This window comes from Schistocerca piceifrons, chromosome 8 (assembly GCF_021461385.2).
Source record: "Schistocerca piceifrons isolate TAMUIC-IGC-003096 chromosome 8, iqSchPice1.1, whole genome shotgun sequence".
NCBI lineage: Eukaryota > Metazoa > Arthropoda > Insecta > Orthoptera > Acrididae > Schistocerca > Schistocerca piceifrons.
The window spans coordinates 39,333,370-39,349,103 of record NC_060145.1 but is presented as its reverse complement, the minus strand read 5'-3'; the positions used below and the strand labels follow the sequence as shown (position 1 = coordinate 39,349,103).

The 15,734-nt window shown below is 42.0% G+C and overlaps 1 non-coding gene across 1 annotated transcript; it reads left to right on the top strand.

The window, feature by feature from the left end:
• The first annotated feature begins 15,263 nt into the window (after window positions 1–15,263).
• Window positions 15,264–15,338, top strand: Trnas-cga. Its single transcript has one exon. It is a non-coding gene; the product is annotated as a tRNA-Ser (tRNA).
• The last annotated feature ends 396 nt before the right edge of the window (window positions 15,339–15,734 follow it).

Genomic DNA, 15,734 nt, shown 5'->3' with positions numbered 1-15,734 from the left:
GTCATCAGGAGATAAGAAATACTGGTATGTCAATTGGTTTCAGGTTCATGGTGGTGTAATCATAGATTGCAACCAGTCAAGTGGAGATAAGAAAAAAGTAATTTCATTTCATGGTCTGTTTAGGTGTTTTATTAAACCTTTTGTTCTTTATTTTACTTAATTAAAATTTTTATGTTATACTGAAAAAATAAATATACATATCATTCACATTAAATTTGATGCACTTGATACACACAGATGGGACTGAAAACAACTGATAGTACACACACACGCACACGCTGCGCGCGCACACACACAAACACACACACACACACACACACACACACACACACACACACACACACACACACACACGAAAATCAAATACTCTTAGGCACATAAAAATCTGACCTCTATCTGTTGTCTGATTCTCCTTACTTTCCTCCTCATTACTCCCACAGTGGTAGTCCACCACTGCTTACCCAATCTTTACCCAATTTATGCAATATATCTGTCCCTATTCTACCCCAGCTTCTTACCCCTTACCCCATGGCTCATATTCCTGTACACAAACTAGATGGAAGACCTCTCTCATACATCCTCCTGGTATCACCTACTCTATTCCTGTCACAAGCATTTCCTACATCGGAGGCAGGGCCATCTGTGAAAGCAACCATATAGTCTACTGGCCACTGTGAACATTCTGCATGATCATGACCATTAACAAGCTGTCTGTCCACACAAGTAACCAATGCTTAACTGTAGCCAAAAGACAGCTGGACAGCTCAGTTTTCGAGTTCGCTGCTCATCATGGTGTCTTTAACTTGGCTACTTCACAGCCTCTGTCATCTGGATTCTTCCCAACACCACCAGCTTTTCTGAACTGTGTATATGAGAACTTTCCCTGTGGCATATCCTTTGTTCCTGTAAGCCCTCTGTTTTCAATGTATGCTAGTCCCTGTCCTCCACCTGCCTCTGTGTCCTTCCCTGATCCCACTCCGGCCTCACACATGCTCTCTCTCTCTCTCTCTCTCTCTCTCTCTCTCTCTCTCTCTCTCTCCCCCTTTCCCTCTCTCTCCCCCCTCCCTCCCTCTCTCTCCCCTCCCTCCCTCCCTCCCTCCCTCCCTCTCTCCCCCTCCCTCCCTCCCTCCCCTCTGACACACCAGCAAGCTTCTCACCTTGCCTCCCTCTCTCCTACCCCCTCCCTCTCCCAGCACAGTTCTCCCAATGCTGTGACTAACCCTGCCATAACCCTGATCCCTGCACTCAACCACAGGCAGCACTACAGCCTCTTGTCCCCCACCCCCACTCCTACTCTGCCTCCTCATGTACCTTGTGTACCCCCACTTGAGACTGCTACTCACTTCAGTCAGGCATGATTTTGAGTGAAGAGAACAAGCATGTATCAAAACAAGATAGACAGCACATAATGTTGGAATTTAAAGTGTTATGCAGACATTTTCAGTGCATTTTAAGATAAAAGTCAGGTAAGAAGCAAAACAAAATGCAGTTACTGCTTAATGAGCCACCTGAGACCATAAGTCCCTTGTACAAAAATACTCAGAAAATAATGCTGAACAAACTTCGAAATTTTCTCCATGGAGTTTGGGTTCACCTTGTATACACACCACCTGTTTCGGGTGTGTATAATTCAAAGAAGTGCAGCTCACTTTTTACTATCACAAAACACAAAATAGGGGAGGGAGTATCACAGATATGATAAGTAACTTAGGATGGCAGTCATTAAAACAAAGGTGTGTTTATTGTGGTAAGACTTTTGTTTGAAATTTCAATCACCAACTTTCTCCTCTGAATGCTTGTATATTTTGTTGCTGCCAAACTACTTGCACATAGGGAGAAATGACCATCAAACTGTGAATAGGAGAGAAATGAAGGTAATGGAGGAAGCATTCCTAGCCACCCAAGATCCAAAACCACTGGTGTGGTTTAGGTTCATTAAAGATACCCTTATGATCGGGTCTCAGGACCAAGATTCTGATTCTCATTCCTCGACAGCCTCAACCTTCTTTCCTATTTACTTCATCTGGTCCTCCTCAACCCAAAGCCTGGACAATGGCCTCCATGTTAAGCCCACCAAATGTCAACAGAACTCCGTCTGATAGCTCCCATCGCTTCAAAAGTAAAAAGTTTGACCTACAAAGAATGCTCAATATGAAATGATTAGCTATCATTTGCCCAGTAAGCTGAAGATGTTACAAAGGCCATCACAGATGGGCACTATCCACCAAATCAGGTCTGCAAACAGAGCCCCAGTGCCATAGTCACACATGCCCTGAATTCTCCAACCATCTCCACCAATCAGCTGCAAAGGAGCACTGTTTCCAACAATTTTTGTGCTTTCTTTGCCAGGAGGTCATCTACTGTCATGTCCAGAAGTGTTGAACATCCTTCCCATAATCCTTCAGTCCTTTCACTGCTCTCAGAGAGTAGTGTTCCGCTGCCCACCTAACCTACAAAATATCTTCATCCATACTTCCATCATTGACGATCTGCTGAAATGTTTGAGTTCAGCTACTTATGCAATAAGGGTCATTGCAAATTTTGGTGATAAACATCTTAGTAAATTAGCTTACTACGCCTATTTTCACTCATTGCTTGCGTATGGCATCATATTTTAGGGTAATTCATCACTGAGGAATAAAGTATTTATTGCACAAAAGCATGTAATCAGAATAATAGCTGGAGTCCACCCAAGATCATCCTGCAGACATCTATTTAAGGATCTAGGGATATTCACAGTAGCTTCTCAGTATATATACTGTCTTATGAAATTTGTTATTAACAACCAAATCAAATTCAAAAGTAATAGCAGTGTGCATAACTACAATACTAGGAGAAAGGATGATCTTCACTATTCAAGATTAAATCTAACTTTGGCACAGAAAGGGGTGAATTATACTGCCACTAAAGTCTTTGGTCACTTACCAAATAGTATCAAAAGTCTGACAGATAACCAACAAGTATTTAAGAAGAAATTAAAAGAATTTCTGAATGACAACTACTCCTACTCCATAGAGGAATTTTGAGATATAAATTAAGGAAAGAAAAAAAAATTAACTTAATTATGTCATGAATTGGAAAATTTGACTCGTTCCACATCATTACGAAATATCGTATTCATGATCCATGGAACTTGTATTAATCTAATCTAATCCAAACCTTCTCCCAATCCTTTACAACACGGGTCATTTCCCCTTGGAAAACCCAGGTGCAATCTGTCTTATGCAACCTCTCAGTACATTGGACTTTGTCAGCAGCAGGGCCACCTGTGAAAGCTGTCATGGTGCATAACGGTGCTATTGTTTTGACAGCCATTTATATGGGCATAACAACCTGCACAAAGTTCACATGAATTAAAGGCCACCACCAAACTATGGCCTAGAGCAAAGTAGGCAACCTCGTGTCACTGATCACAACGTACTCAATTTCAATGAGAGCTTCACAAAACATGCCATCTGGACCAGTCACCCATACCAGCATCTCAGGAGTACATAGATGGAAATCATCTTGCAACGCATTCTTCAGTTGTGCAGTCATTCCCTCGTTCCACAACTGTCTCCACCTCTCTCGCCATGCCTGCCACTTTAGCCCACAACAGACATTCATACACTCCTGGAAATGGAAAAAAGAACACATTGACACCGGTGTGTCAGACCCGCCATACTTGCTCCGGGCACTGCGAGAGGGCTGTACAAGCAATGATCACATGCACGGCACAGCGGACACACCAGGAACCGCGGTGTTGGCCGTCGAATGGCGCTAGCTGCGCAGCATTTGTGCACCGCCGCCGTCAGTGTCAGCCAGTTTGCCGTGGCATACGGAGCTCCATCGCAGTCTTTAACACTGGTAGCATGCCGCGACAGCGTGGACGTGAACCGTATGTGCAGTTGACGGACTTTGAGCGAGGGCGTATAGTGGGCATGCGGGAGGCCGGGTGGACGTACCGCCGAATTGCTCAACACGTGGGGCGTGAGGTCTCCACAGTACATCGATGTTGTCGCCAGTGGTCGGCGGAAGGTGCACGTGCCCGTCGACCTGGGACCGGACCGCAGCGACGCACGGATGAACGCCAAGACCGTAGGATCCTACGCAGTGCCGTAGGGGACCGCACCGCCACTTCCCAGCAAATTAGGGACACTGTTGCTCCTGGGGTATCGGCGAGGACCATTCGCAACCGTCTCCATGAAGCTGGGCTACGGTCCCGCACACCGTTAGGCCGTCTTCCGCTCACGCCCCAACATCGTGCAGCCCGCCTCCAGTGGTGTCGCGACAGGCGTGAATGGAGGGACGAATGGAGACGTGTCGTCTTCAGCGATGAGAGTTGCTTCTGCCTTGGTGCCAATGATGGTCGTATGCGTGTTTGGCGCCGTGCAGGTGAGCGCCACAATCAGGACTGCATACGACCGAGGCACACAGGGCCAACACCCGGCATCATGGTGTGGGGAGCGATCTCCTACACTGGCTGTACACCACTGGTGATCATCGAGGGGACACTGAATAGTGCACGGTACATCCAAACCGTCATCGAACCCATCGTTCTACCATTCCTAGACCGGCAAGGGAACTTGCTGTTCCAACAGGACAATGCACGTCCGCATGTATCCCGTGCCACCCAACGTGCTCTAGAAGGTGTAAGTCAACTACCCTGGCCAGTAAGATCTCCGGATCTGTCCCCCATTGAGCATGTTTGGGACTGGATGAAGCGTCGTCTCACGCGGTCTGCACGTCCAGCACGAACGCTGGTCCAACTGAGGCGCCAGGTGGAAATGGCATGGCAAGCCGTTCCACAGGACTACATCCAGCATCTCTACGATCGTCTCCATGGGAGAATAGCAGCCTGCATTGCTGCGAAAGGTGGATATACACTGTACTAGTGCCGACATTGTGCATGCTCTGTTGCCTGTGTCTATGTGCCTGTGGTTCTGTCAGTGTGATCATGTGATGTATCTGACCCCAGGAATGTGTCAATAAAGTTTCCCCTTCCTGGGACAATGAATTCACGGTGTTCTTATTTCAATTTCCAGGAGTGTATTTTCATTTCTACAGTATTCTCTTCCTATTTTCTATCTCACTGTCTAACTTACTTCTCCATTTCCTGTGCCACACGCTACTCCCCCTGCCTGTTCCCTACTGTTCCCACACAGCCTCTCCTTTACAACCCCCCCCCCCCTCCTCCTCTTCCTCCTCTCCACCTCCTTTCTCACCTCACCCACTCTGCTCAGCACAACCCCTAACTATAATCATGCTGCAGCACCAGGTCAGTGTAGCCAGAGAGGAAAATGTAACCTTCCTTTTTTTATATTAAAAAATCTACTCACTAAGCAGTGGCAGGGGAACACACACACAAAAGGATATAACTATTACAAGCTTTCGGAGCCAGTGGCTACTTCTTCTGGCAGATGAGATGAAGTGGAAGGAAGAGGGGTGAAGGAAAAGGACAGGAGAGGTTTGGACGGGATGAGAAGGAGAGACATTGCCGGGGACTGCACTGGGTGAGATTTGAAAACCGGGAGCTTAAAGGTGGAAGACAGGGTAATATGCAAGACAGAGATTACTGCTAAAACATTGTGCACTAGTTAATATGAGTAAAAAGCTAAGTGCATTGTATGTAACAGAGAGGAGATGGGGGGGGGGAGGGGGCAGTGAAAAATAGACTAGTCAGAAAATGAAAGCTGTAGGAAATTAAAATGGAAAGAAGAAAGGAGTAGTTACTGTGAAAAAATGCTGTGACGGAAGGGATTAATGTAAATTAAGGCCAGGTGGGTGGCGAGAACCAAGGACATGTTGTAGTGCTAGTTCCCACCTGCAGAGTTCTGAGAAACTGGTGTCTGGGGTAGGAATCCAGATGGCGCATGTGGTGAAAGGAGCACCGAGGTCATGATTGTCATGTTACACAGTGTGCTCTGCAACAGCATGTGTGTTGTCTGTATACACCCTCTGCCTATGACCATTCATCCTGACTGATCACTAGGTCATAGTCATGCTGATGTAAAAGGCCGAACAGTGTTTACATAACAGGTGGTATACAATGTGTAGTTTCACAGGTGGCTCTCGCTTTGATAGTATATGTTTTGCCAGTTACAGAGCTGGAATAGGTGGTGGTAGGAGGACACATAGGGCAAGTCTTGCAGCAGGGACAGTCACAGGGGTAGGAACCATAGGGTAGGGAGATGGGTGCAGAAGGAGCATAGTGTCTGAGGGTCTGACAAGGGTGTTGCAGAGATTGGGGTGGGATGGGGGGTTGACGAAAAGCTGGCCTAGGTGTGGTGGGCAAAATCACAGACAGAATGGATCTCATTTTAGGAAGTCATGGCCTTGTTGAAATAACTGATTGATTCATTCAAGACCAGGATAATACTGGGTGACAAGTGGTGTGGTCCAAAGTTGTTTTTTGGAGGTATCAGCAGTACCAGGATTGGATGTGATGGCCCGGGAAATCTGCTTTTGAACTAGGCTGTTGGGATAATTACACGCAGTGTATTGCTATAAAGAGTCTGCATCTGAACAAATTCGTTTGCCTCGAATGCCAAGGCTGTATGGGGGAGAATGTTTGACATGGAAAGGATGACAACTGTCAAAATGTAAGTACTGTTGTTTGTTAGTAGATTTGATGTGGGCAGAAGTGTGTAGCTGGTCTTTGGTTAGGATGAGATCAACATTGAGGTAAGTGGCATGAGATTCAGAATAGGACCATGTGAAATTTAATTGCGAGAAGGTATTTTGAGATTCGCTTGACCAAGAAGCCACGGTGAGAACTATGTATGGAACAACAACATGGATAAAGATTCAGAAAGGGGTCCGGCAAGGCTGCATACTGTCACCGTACTTATTCAATCTGTATGCAGAACATGTTATGAGGAATGCAAGGCTAGATGAAGGAAAAACAGGAATTAAAATAGCTGGAATAAATGTAAACAACCTCAGGTACGTGGATGATACGATCCTGTTGGCAGAAAGTGAAGAAGAATTGAGAACACACTTACTGAAGGTGAAAGACGAAAGTGAAAAGGCCGGTCTTATGCTGAATGTGAAGAAAACGAAAATTATGGCAACTACATCTACCAATTCATGGGATATAGCAGGAGAAACCATGGAGGTAGTGACCACATTCAGTTATCTCGGTTCCCAGATCTCTGCTGATGGCGACTGCAGCCATGAAATCCGGAGATGCCTGTTGCTCGGTAGACAGGCGATTTCAAACCTTGACAAGGTTATAAGGTCCAGAGATATAACACTAGCAACAAAGATCCATATTTTGAGGGCTATGGTCTTTCCAGGTGTGATGTATGGATGTGAGACCTGGACCATTAGAAAGGCTGAACGGCGAAGAATTGACTCCTTCGAATTGTGGTGTTGAAGGAAACTTCTTAGAGTTCCATGGACTGCAAAGAGAACCAACAGATCAATATTGGAGCAAGTAAAGATTAGATTAGATTATATTTACTTTCATTCCAATTGATCCATAGTGAGGAGGTCCTCCAGGATGTGGAACATGTCAGAAAAACATCAATACACGACAAATATTTACAACTAAAACAAGTACGCTAATGTACCATTCCACTGGCCCCAAGTGGAATAATCATCATTTTTTAATGAACACTAAGAGTCATTTTACAAATACTAATGCACTGAATTTAAAATAAAAAAGTTTTTTATTTATTTATAAGGTAATAAACATGTAATACAACTACTGTAATACTTATTTACAATGAACACATTACTGCACTGAAATGGTGCAGAAGTTGGATTACACTCACACACACACACACACACACACACACACACACACACACACGCACACACACACACAAATTTTCAATGAACACATTACTGCACTGAAATTGTGCAGAAGTTATGTTATACTTATATACAAGTCAGTTGGTTTTACTAAGAAAACCAGATTTCTCCCTGGAAGGTCTAATGTTAAAACAAAACCTGACCTACTTTGGACACACTATGCGAAGGCATGCCTCGCTGGAAACAACATTAATGCTGGGGAAGATTGAAGGAACTAGAAGAAGAGGACGTCAGAGGATGAGATGGATCGATGGAATCACAGAAGCAATGTGTTCCAACCTGGAAGGTCTACGGGAGAAAGTGCAAGACAGGAAAAAGTGGCGTGATTTGGTTCATGGGGTCACGAAGAGTCGGAACCGACTAAACGAATAGAGAGAGAGAGAGAGATTTTGAGATTCCAGGAATTTTAACAGGTCAGCCTCGCCACGAGTCCGTTCGGTAAAGATGTTATCAATGTATCCAAACCAAACAAGGGGCTGAAGATTTATGGATCCCAGGAAAGCCCCCTCCCACTGACCCATGAAAATGTTGGCATAGGAAGGAGCCATCCTGGTTCCCATGGCCGTACCACTAATCTGTTTGTACGTATGCTCTTCAAAGGCAAAGTAATTGTTGGTAAGTATGAAGTTGATTAAGGTGAACAGGAAGGATGTCGTAGCCTTGTAATCAGGTGGGTGTTGACTGAGGAAAAGTTTAGCAGCAGATAGACCATGTACTTGGGGAATGTTAGTATAGAGGGAGATGGCATCAATGGTGACAAGCAAGGTGTGTGGTGGGAGTGGGATGCATGGATTTCAGATGATCAAGGATATGGTTGGTATTTTTAATATAGGAGGGAAGTCTTTGCACCTTGGGTTGAAGGTGTTGATCAACTGAGGCAGATATATGTTCGGTTGGTGCTTTGAAGCCAGCAACTGTAGGATGGCCAGGATGATACGTTTTGTGGACCTTAGGTAAAGGTGGGGGGGGGGGGGGGTTGTAAGATGTTCTGTGGATTGAGGTGTAAGTCCTTATGAGGGGCTGGATGTGAGGAATTCTTGGAAGGCTTGTAAGGGATGATTCTGAGGTACTGGTGGTGGATGAAGTCGGGATCATGGTCAGAACTGTTCAAGGCATGGTTCAATGTCAGGTTTGCTGTTGGAAAGGTTTTGGGATTGGGTTGCAAAGGGATATTTCCAGTTGACATTACATGTAAAGGAAAGGAGGTCCTTCACCAAAGCAGCATGGTTAAATGCAGGTTTACTGCTGAAAATGAGACCCATGGATAATACAGATAATTCAGGGGGGCAGGGGGGGGCGCTTTGGATGAGAGATTGAGAACACTATACTGTTGTGACTGATTATGAGCTGGGAGGCAGGAGAAGGTAGGATGGCTTTTAGGGGTGAAGTTTGCCATGTTGTTGCATCCAAGGAAACACGGGGGGCAGATAACTGTATGAATTTGTAGGAGGAGAGAAGTCTGGTGGAGTGAAAACTGGCAGATGAGGCATGTAGGTCACAGGTTAGTCGGACAAGTGTAGGAGATTGCTGTATTTGAAACCGTAAAAGAAGCTGGTGTAGAGTAGGATTACATCCAGAAACAGGGATTTTCAATGTTATGCCTTTGTGAGTAACTCCAAGGGACAAGCAGGTTTCAAGAAACATAATGTGGGCATAATTATCCCAAGAGCCTAGTTCAAAAGCAGATTTCCCGGGCCATCACATCCAATCCTGGTACTGCTGATCCATCCAAAAAACAACTTTGGAGCACACCACCTGTCACCCAGTATTATTCCGATCCTGAATGTATCAATCAGCTGTTTCATGACCTGAAATGAGATCCATTCTGTCTGAGATTTTGCCCACCACAGCTAGACTAGCTTTTCATCACCCTCCCAAACTCTGCAACATCCTTGTCAGACCCTATGCTCCTTCTGCACCCATCTCCCTACCCTATGGCTCCTACCCCTGTGACCATCCCCGCTGTAAGACTTGCGCTATGCGTCCTCCTACCACCACCTATTCCTGCCCTGTAACTGCAAAACATATACTATCAAAGAGAGAGCTAGCCACCTGTGAAACGACACATGTTATATACCAGCTGTTATGTAAACACTGTTTGGCCTTCTACATCAGCATGACTACACCCAGTGATCAGTTAGGATGAATGGTCATAGGGAGATGGTGTATACAGGCAACACACATCGTGTTGGAGAACACACTGTACAACATGACAGTCATGGCCTCAGTGCCCATTTCACCACATGCACCATCTGGATTCTTCCAGTTTCTCACAATTCTGCAGGTACAAACTAACATTACAACATTTTCTTGGTTCTCGCCACCCACCTGGTCTTAATTTACATTAATTCTTTCTGTCACAGCATTTTTTCACAGTAACTACTCCTTTCTTCATTCCATTTTATTCCATTTTAATTTCCTACATCTTTCATTTTCTGATTAGTCTATTTTTAGATGCCCCCCCCCCCCCCCCCCCCCCCCCCCCCCCACCCCCCCCCCCCCCCCCCCCGCCCCCCCCCCGGCAGAAGTATATGAAGATAAGATGGGAGATACGAGTCTTTGAGAAAAGAATTTGACAGAGCAATGAAAATGTAAGTTGAAACGATGTCCCTGGAGTACACAATATTCCCTCAGCACCATTGAGATCCTTGGGAGAACCAGCCATGACAAAACTATTTCACCTGATTTCCAGCATATATGAGACAGGTGAAAGAAATACCCCCAGACTTCAAGAAGAATGTAATAATTCCAATTTCAAAGAAGGCAGGTGCTGACAGATGTTAATATTGCTGAACTATCAGTTTAATAAGTCATACTTCCAAAATACTAGCACAAAATATTTACTGAACAGTGGGAAAACTGGTAGTAGCTGACCTTGAGGAAGATTCATTTGGGTTCTGGAGAAATGTAGCAATACAGAAGGCAATATTGACACTATGACTTAGCTTAGAAGATAGGTCAAGGAAAGGCAAACCTACATTTGTAGCATTCGAAAAGTTGAGAAAGCTATTGAGAATGTTGACTGGAGTACACTCGAATTTCTGAAGGTAGCAGGAATAAAATACTGGGAATGAAAGGTTCATTACAACTTTTATAGAAACCAGACTGTAGTTACGATAGGGGAACACTAGTTGAGAAGGCCATGCGACAGAGTTGTAGCCTATCCCTGATATTATTCGGTCTCTACACTGAGCAATGGGTGAAGGAAACCAGGAAGAAATTTTTAAATGGGGTTAAAATTGAGGGAGAAGAAATAAAAATATGAAGCTTGTTGATGACATTGTAATTCTATCAAAGAACTTTGAATAGCATAATGATTCATTAGAAAATAGTAACAGAGGAAACAGCACTGGGTTAGAATTGAAGAAAAGCCGTCAGGCAAAAATCAGACAATGGGAAATCCAGGATGGAATGTAACAATGTTATCAGAAGGAAAGTTGCTACTCAGCAACTCTGCTGTATGGTGAGTAGCAACTTTTCTTCTCATAATACTGTTACATTCCATGCCTGATTTTGCATTGTTTAACTTTGAAGAGCAGTTGGATAGAAGGGATAGTGTCTTGTAAAATGATTATAAGATGAGCATCAACAGAAGTAACACAAGGGCAACAGAATGCAGTCGAATTAAATCAGATGAGCTGAGGGAATTAGATTAGGAAATGAGATACTAAAAATTGTAGATGAGTTTTGCTGCAGCAACATAACTGAACATGGACAAAGTGAAGATGATATTGAATGCGGATTAGTAGTAGCAAGAAAAGCATTTCTGCAAATGAAGAATTTGTTAAAATATAATATAAACTTAAGTGTTAGAACCTTTTCTTTTTTTTTCTTTTAGATACTTGTTTGGAGTGTAGCCTTATAAGGCAGTGAAATGTGGACGAGTGGACGATAAGCAGTTCAGAGTAGAGAATAGAAGCTTTTGATACGCGATACTGCAGAGAAATGCTGACGATGATTAAATGGTTAGCTCAGCTAATTAATGAGGAGATACTTAACTGGACTGGGGAAAAAATATTTTTGCGGCACAACTTGACGAAAAGAAAGGATAGCCTCATAGGACACATTACATGGCATCAAACAGTAGTCAGTCTGGTAATGGAGGGAAGTGTAGGAACAAAAAGTGTAGAGGTAAATAAGATAAGATAAGATAAGATACTTTATTGTCACATAACATGTTTTTATACAATCATTCGATTGAGAACATTAGTGACTCGTCAGTCTTTAACCTAAGTTGTTACAGTATTTTTTTTTATACTACAGGAAATATGTCATACATACATTGCTTATTATAATAAAAATACAACATTATATTTTAAATCTTTTTGTAACTCATTGAATCATTACTATAGCCTTCACACACCTATATGAAGTAGGGATGTACTGAACAGGATACAAACCGCCCTGTAATTCTATATATAAACATGAATATACAGTGAACGTGTATACTTTGTATCTATATGGTTTCGAAAGTATACCATTTGTACCTTCATCTTTACTCCCTATTCCTATTTATAAATTCTTCTAAACTATAACATTGCTTTTTATTCATTTAGAAATTCTTCTAGACTATAATAACATTTGCTTTTTAGGTTTGTGCCAATGGTCTCCAATGTGGATTCCCCAAATATTGATCTTATCGTATTTCTGATCTTCAGAGCCATGTAATATGGAGTATTTTCATATACTGTGAGTTGGTGACAAGGTAGCATGTATTTCAATTTATGTCTAGTTTCATAGGCATGTGTGAATGTATTTCCTTCAAACAGATGTGAGTTTTTCTGTTCAAAGAGAAGTATTTCAAATATGAAGATGGAAGGGATTGTCATGAAGTCCAGGTTTTTGAATAGTGGTTTGCATGAATGTCTACTATTGGTTCCTGTCATTGCTCTGATTATTTTTTTTTTTTTTTTTTTTTTTTTGTAGTTTGAAGATTCAAAGGAGGTTTGTCTTTTCAGCACCCCAAAATATTATTCCATATCTTATAAGTGTTATGAAATATGCGTGGTATACAGTTTTCTTCACTGTTAAATCTGTTACTTTGTGTAGTACCCTCATTGCATAAACTAAACTATTTAATCTCTTCAGTAAACTGTCCACATGGTCGGTATTTAAAGTTATCCCAAGAAATTTTACAGAATCAACTGTGGTCAGTTCTTTACCTGAATATTCTATTTGTGATATACATTCAGTAGTTTGTTTGGTCCTGAAGTGTATGAGTTGGGTTTTTTCAAGATTTAATTTCATAGCATTATTTTTTATCCATTGTTCAAGTTCTTGTAGAGTTCGTTTCGTGGTCCTTACTAATTCGTCAGTGGTTTTGCAGCAGACTACAGCAGTTGAGTCATTTGCATAAAGTATTGTATCTGTATTTACTTTGCTAGACATGTCATTTATGTAATATAAGAACAGAAGTGGTCCTAATATCGAGCCCTGGGGCACGCCTGCTTGAATTTCTTTCCAGCTAGAGCAAGTTTTCTCTCCCTTTTGATGTATCACCACCCTTTGGTATCTGTAGATGAAAACCATCTTATAGATTTTCCATGGAAGCCATAGGTACCCAATTTTTGGAGCAGTAGCTTATGGTTTACTGTGTCAAACGCCTTTGAGAGGTCACAGAAAATACCAGATACACTTTGTTTGTTGTCAAGGCATTTACTTACTTTGGAGATTAGTTCATTTACAGCTTGTAAAGTGTTTTGCCCCTTCCTAAACCCATATTGGTTATTGAGAATAATATTACCTTCCTTATTGTACTTGTCTAATTGATTACATACTATTCGCTCAACTATTTTAGAGAAAACTGGGAGTATAGACACTAGGCGGAAATTTAATAAATCATCTTGTTTTCCCTATTTGTAGACTGGACAGACTTCAGCATATTTCAGTCTGTCTGAAAAGCAGCCCTCATCAAATGATTGGTTTATTATTTTACAGAGTTCAGGTGCAATGCTGTCACTTCCTGCCTTTATGATATTTGTTGGAATTTCATCCCAGCCCACAGATTTAAGATTTTTTAGGGATTTTATGATGTTAGCTACTTCATGACATGATACTGCAGTAAATTTAAACTCTCTTGATTCCTGCAGTACTGCATCAGGTCTTATTTGTGGAAGTAAGAAGTTATGAATTTTGTTTGTGGTTATGAAGTACTTATTAAATTCTTCACAGATGTGCTGAGTGTTAGTAACAGTATTCCCACCAATTTCTAGTTTGTAATTAAAATGTTTTGTTTCTTCAGTACCTGTTTCTTTCTTGACAACCTGCCATACTGCTTTTGATTTATTTGAGGCATTAGCTATATATTTACTGTTTGCCAATTGTTTTGCTTGTTTAACTACCCGGTCAAATATTTTTTTGTATTTGATTTTGTACCTAATAAATTCAACATCACGGTTGGTTTTCGCTTCCTTATGCATTTCCCTCTTTCTAATACTAGAGATCATGATACCTTCCGTAATCCATGTCTTACTTTTATTGTATTTATCATTTGTTGATATGAGGGGAAAGCATTCATTGAAAATGTTCTTGAATTCAGTTATGAAAGTGTTGTAATTATTGTTTACTGAACACTGGTTGCTGAAGGTCCAATGGGTTTCCTTTAATTTCAAGATAAATTTGTTTATATTTGGCTGGCTGAAATTTCTGACCAATTTCACTGTGGGCCTATATGTTTTGTCTATGTATGCCAATGACATAAAAAGTGCTGAGTGATCAGATATTCCTAAGTCTAATACATGTTTTTGTGTATTCCCATAATTTTTGCTGCTCACTATATTATCAATGCTTGTGGCAGAAGTGGCTGTTACCCTGGTGTACTCAGCTGCAACATTCGGGAACTCTTGACAAACAGTGTAAATAACGATGTTCAAATCTGAGGCATTATAAAGCCTGGTGCCAGTTTTGACAATGTGGTTAAAAGTGTTAACGAAGATTGCTCAAAACTCCCAAAAAAAGACAGTGTGGTGATAATAGGAGGTGCAAACAATATTTACAGAAATGAAGCCATGGCCTTTGATAAGAAGCTGATCATAGTGCTGTGGCTCCTGCATTTTACAAACATAATTGTAACAACACTCCCACAAAGGTATGATCTTCTGGACTGGTCGTGTGTTAACAAAGAAATTTGATGAACGAATTATAAGTTAAAAAGTTTTTGTGCCAAATTTGTAAATGTAAAGCTCATAGATATTGATACTTACGAAAGAAACTGTTTTACATGCTATGGAATGCATCACAACAAACATGGTAGGGAAAGATTAGCTGTGAATATTAACAATGTACTTGAACTGATATCTCATGGTAACGAAAACAGACCTGAATGAGATTTTCACTCTGCAGTGGAGTGTGCGCTGATATGAAACTTCCTGGCAGATTAAAACTGTGTGCCCGACCGAGACTCGGACTCGGGACCTTTGCCTTTCTATACTGGCAGAAGTAAAGCTGTGAGTACCGGGTGTGAGTCGTGCTTCGGTAGCTCAGTTGGTAGAGCACTTGCCCGCGAAAGGCAAAGGTCCCGAGTTCGAGTCTCGGTCGGGCACACAGTTTTAATCTGCCAGGAAGAAAACAGACCTGTTATTGCAATGGAAGCTCCTTCACGGGGAAACTAATACGATGGACCAATTCCTATGGAATTAGGCCCAAGCGAGGGACCGTAAATTTGCAGTAAAAACTCACATCGGTGTAAACTTTGTCGACAGTTTAATAGATACTGTAAATTCTTTAGTCGATAAAAATAGCTTCATAATGCACTTAAACATTGGTGGTGTGTCAGGAGAAATGATGAACAAACTATATGACTTAGAAATACTCTTAGGGCAAATTAACTCTGTAAAAGTCATATGTTTGAATGAACATTGGCTTAAATGGGACAATGTCAAGCTACTAAATTCGTTCTCAGGATACAAGTTAGCATCGAGTTTTTGCAGAAAAAAGGG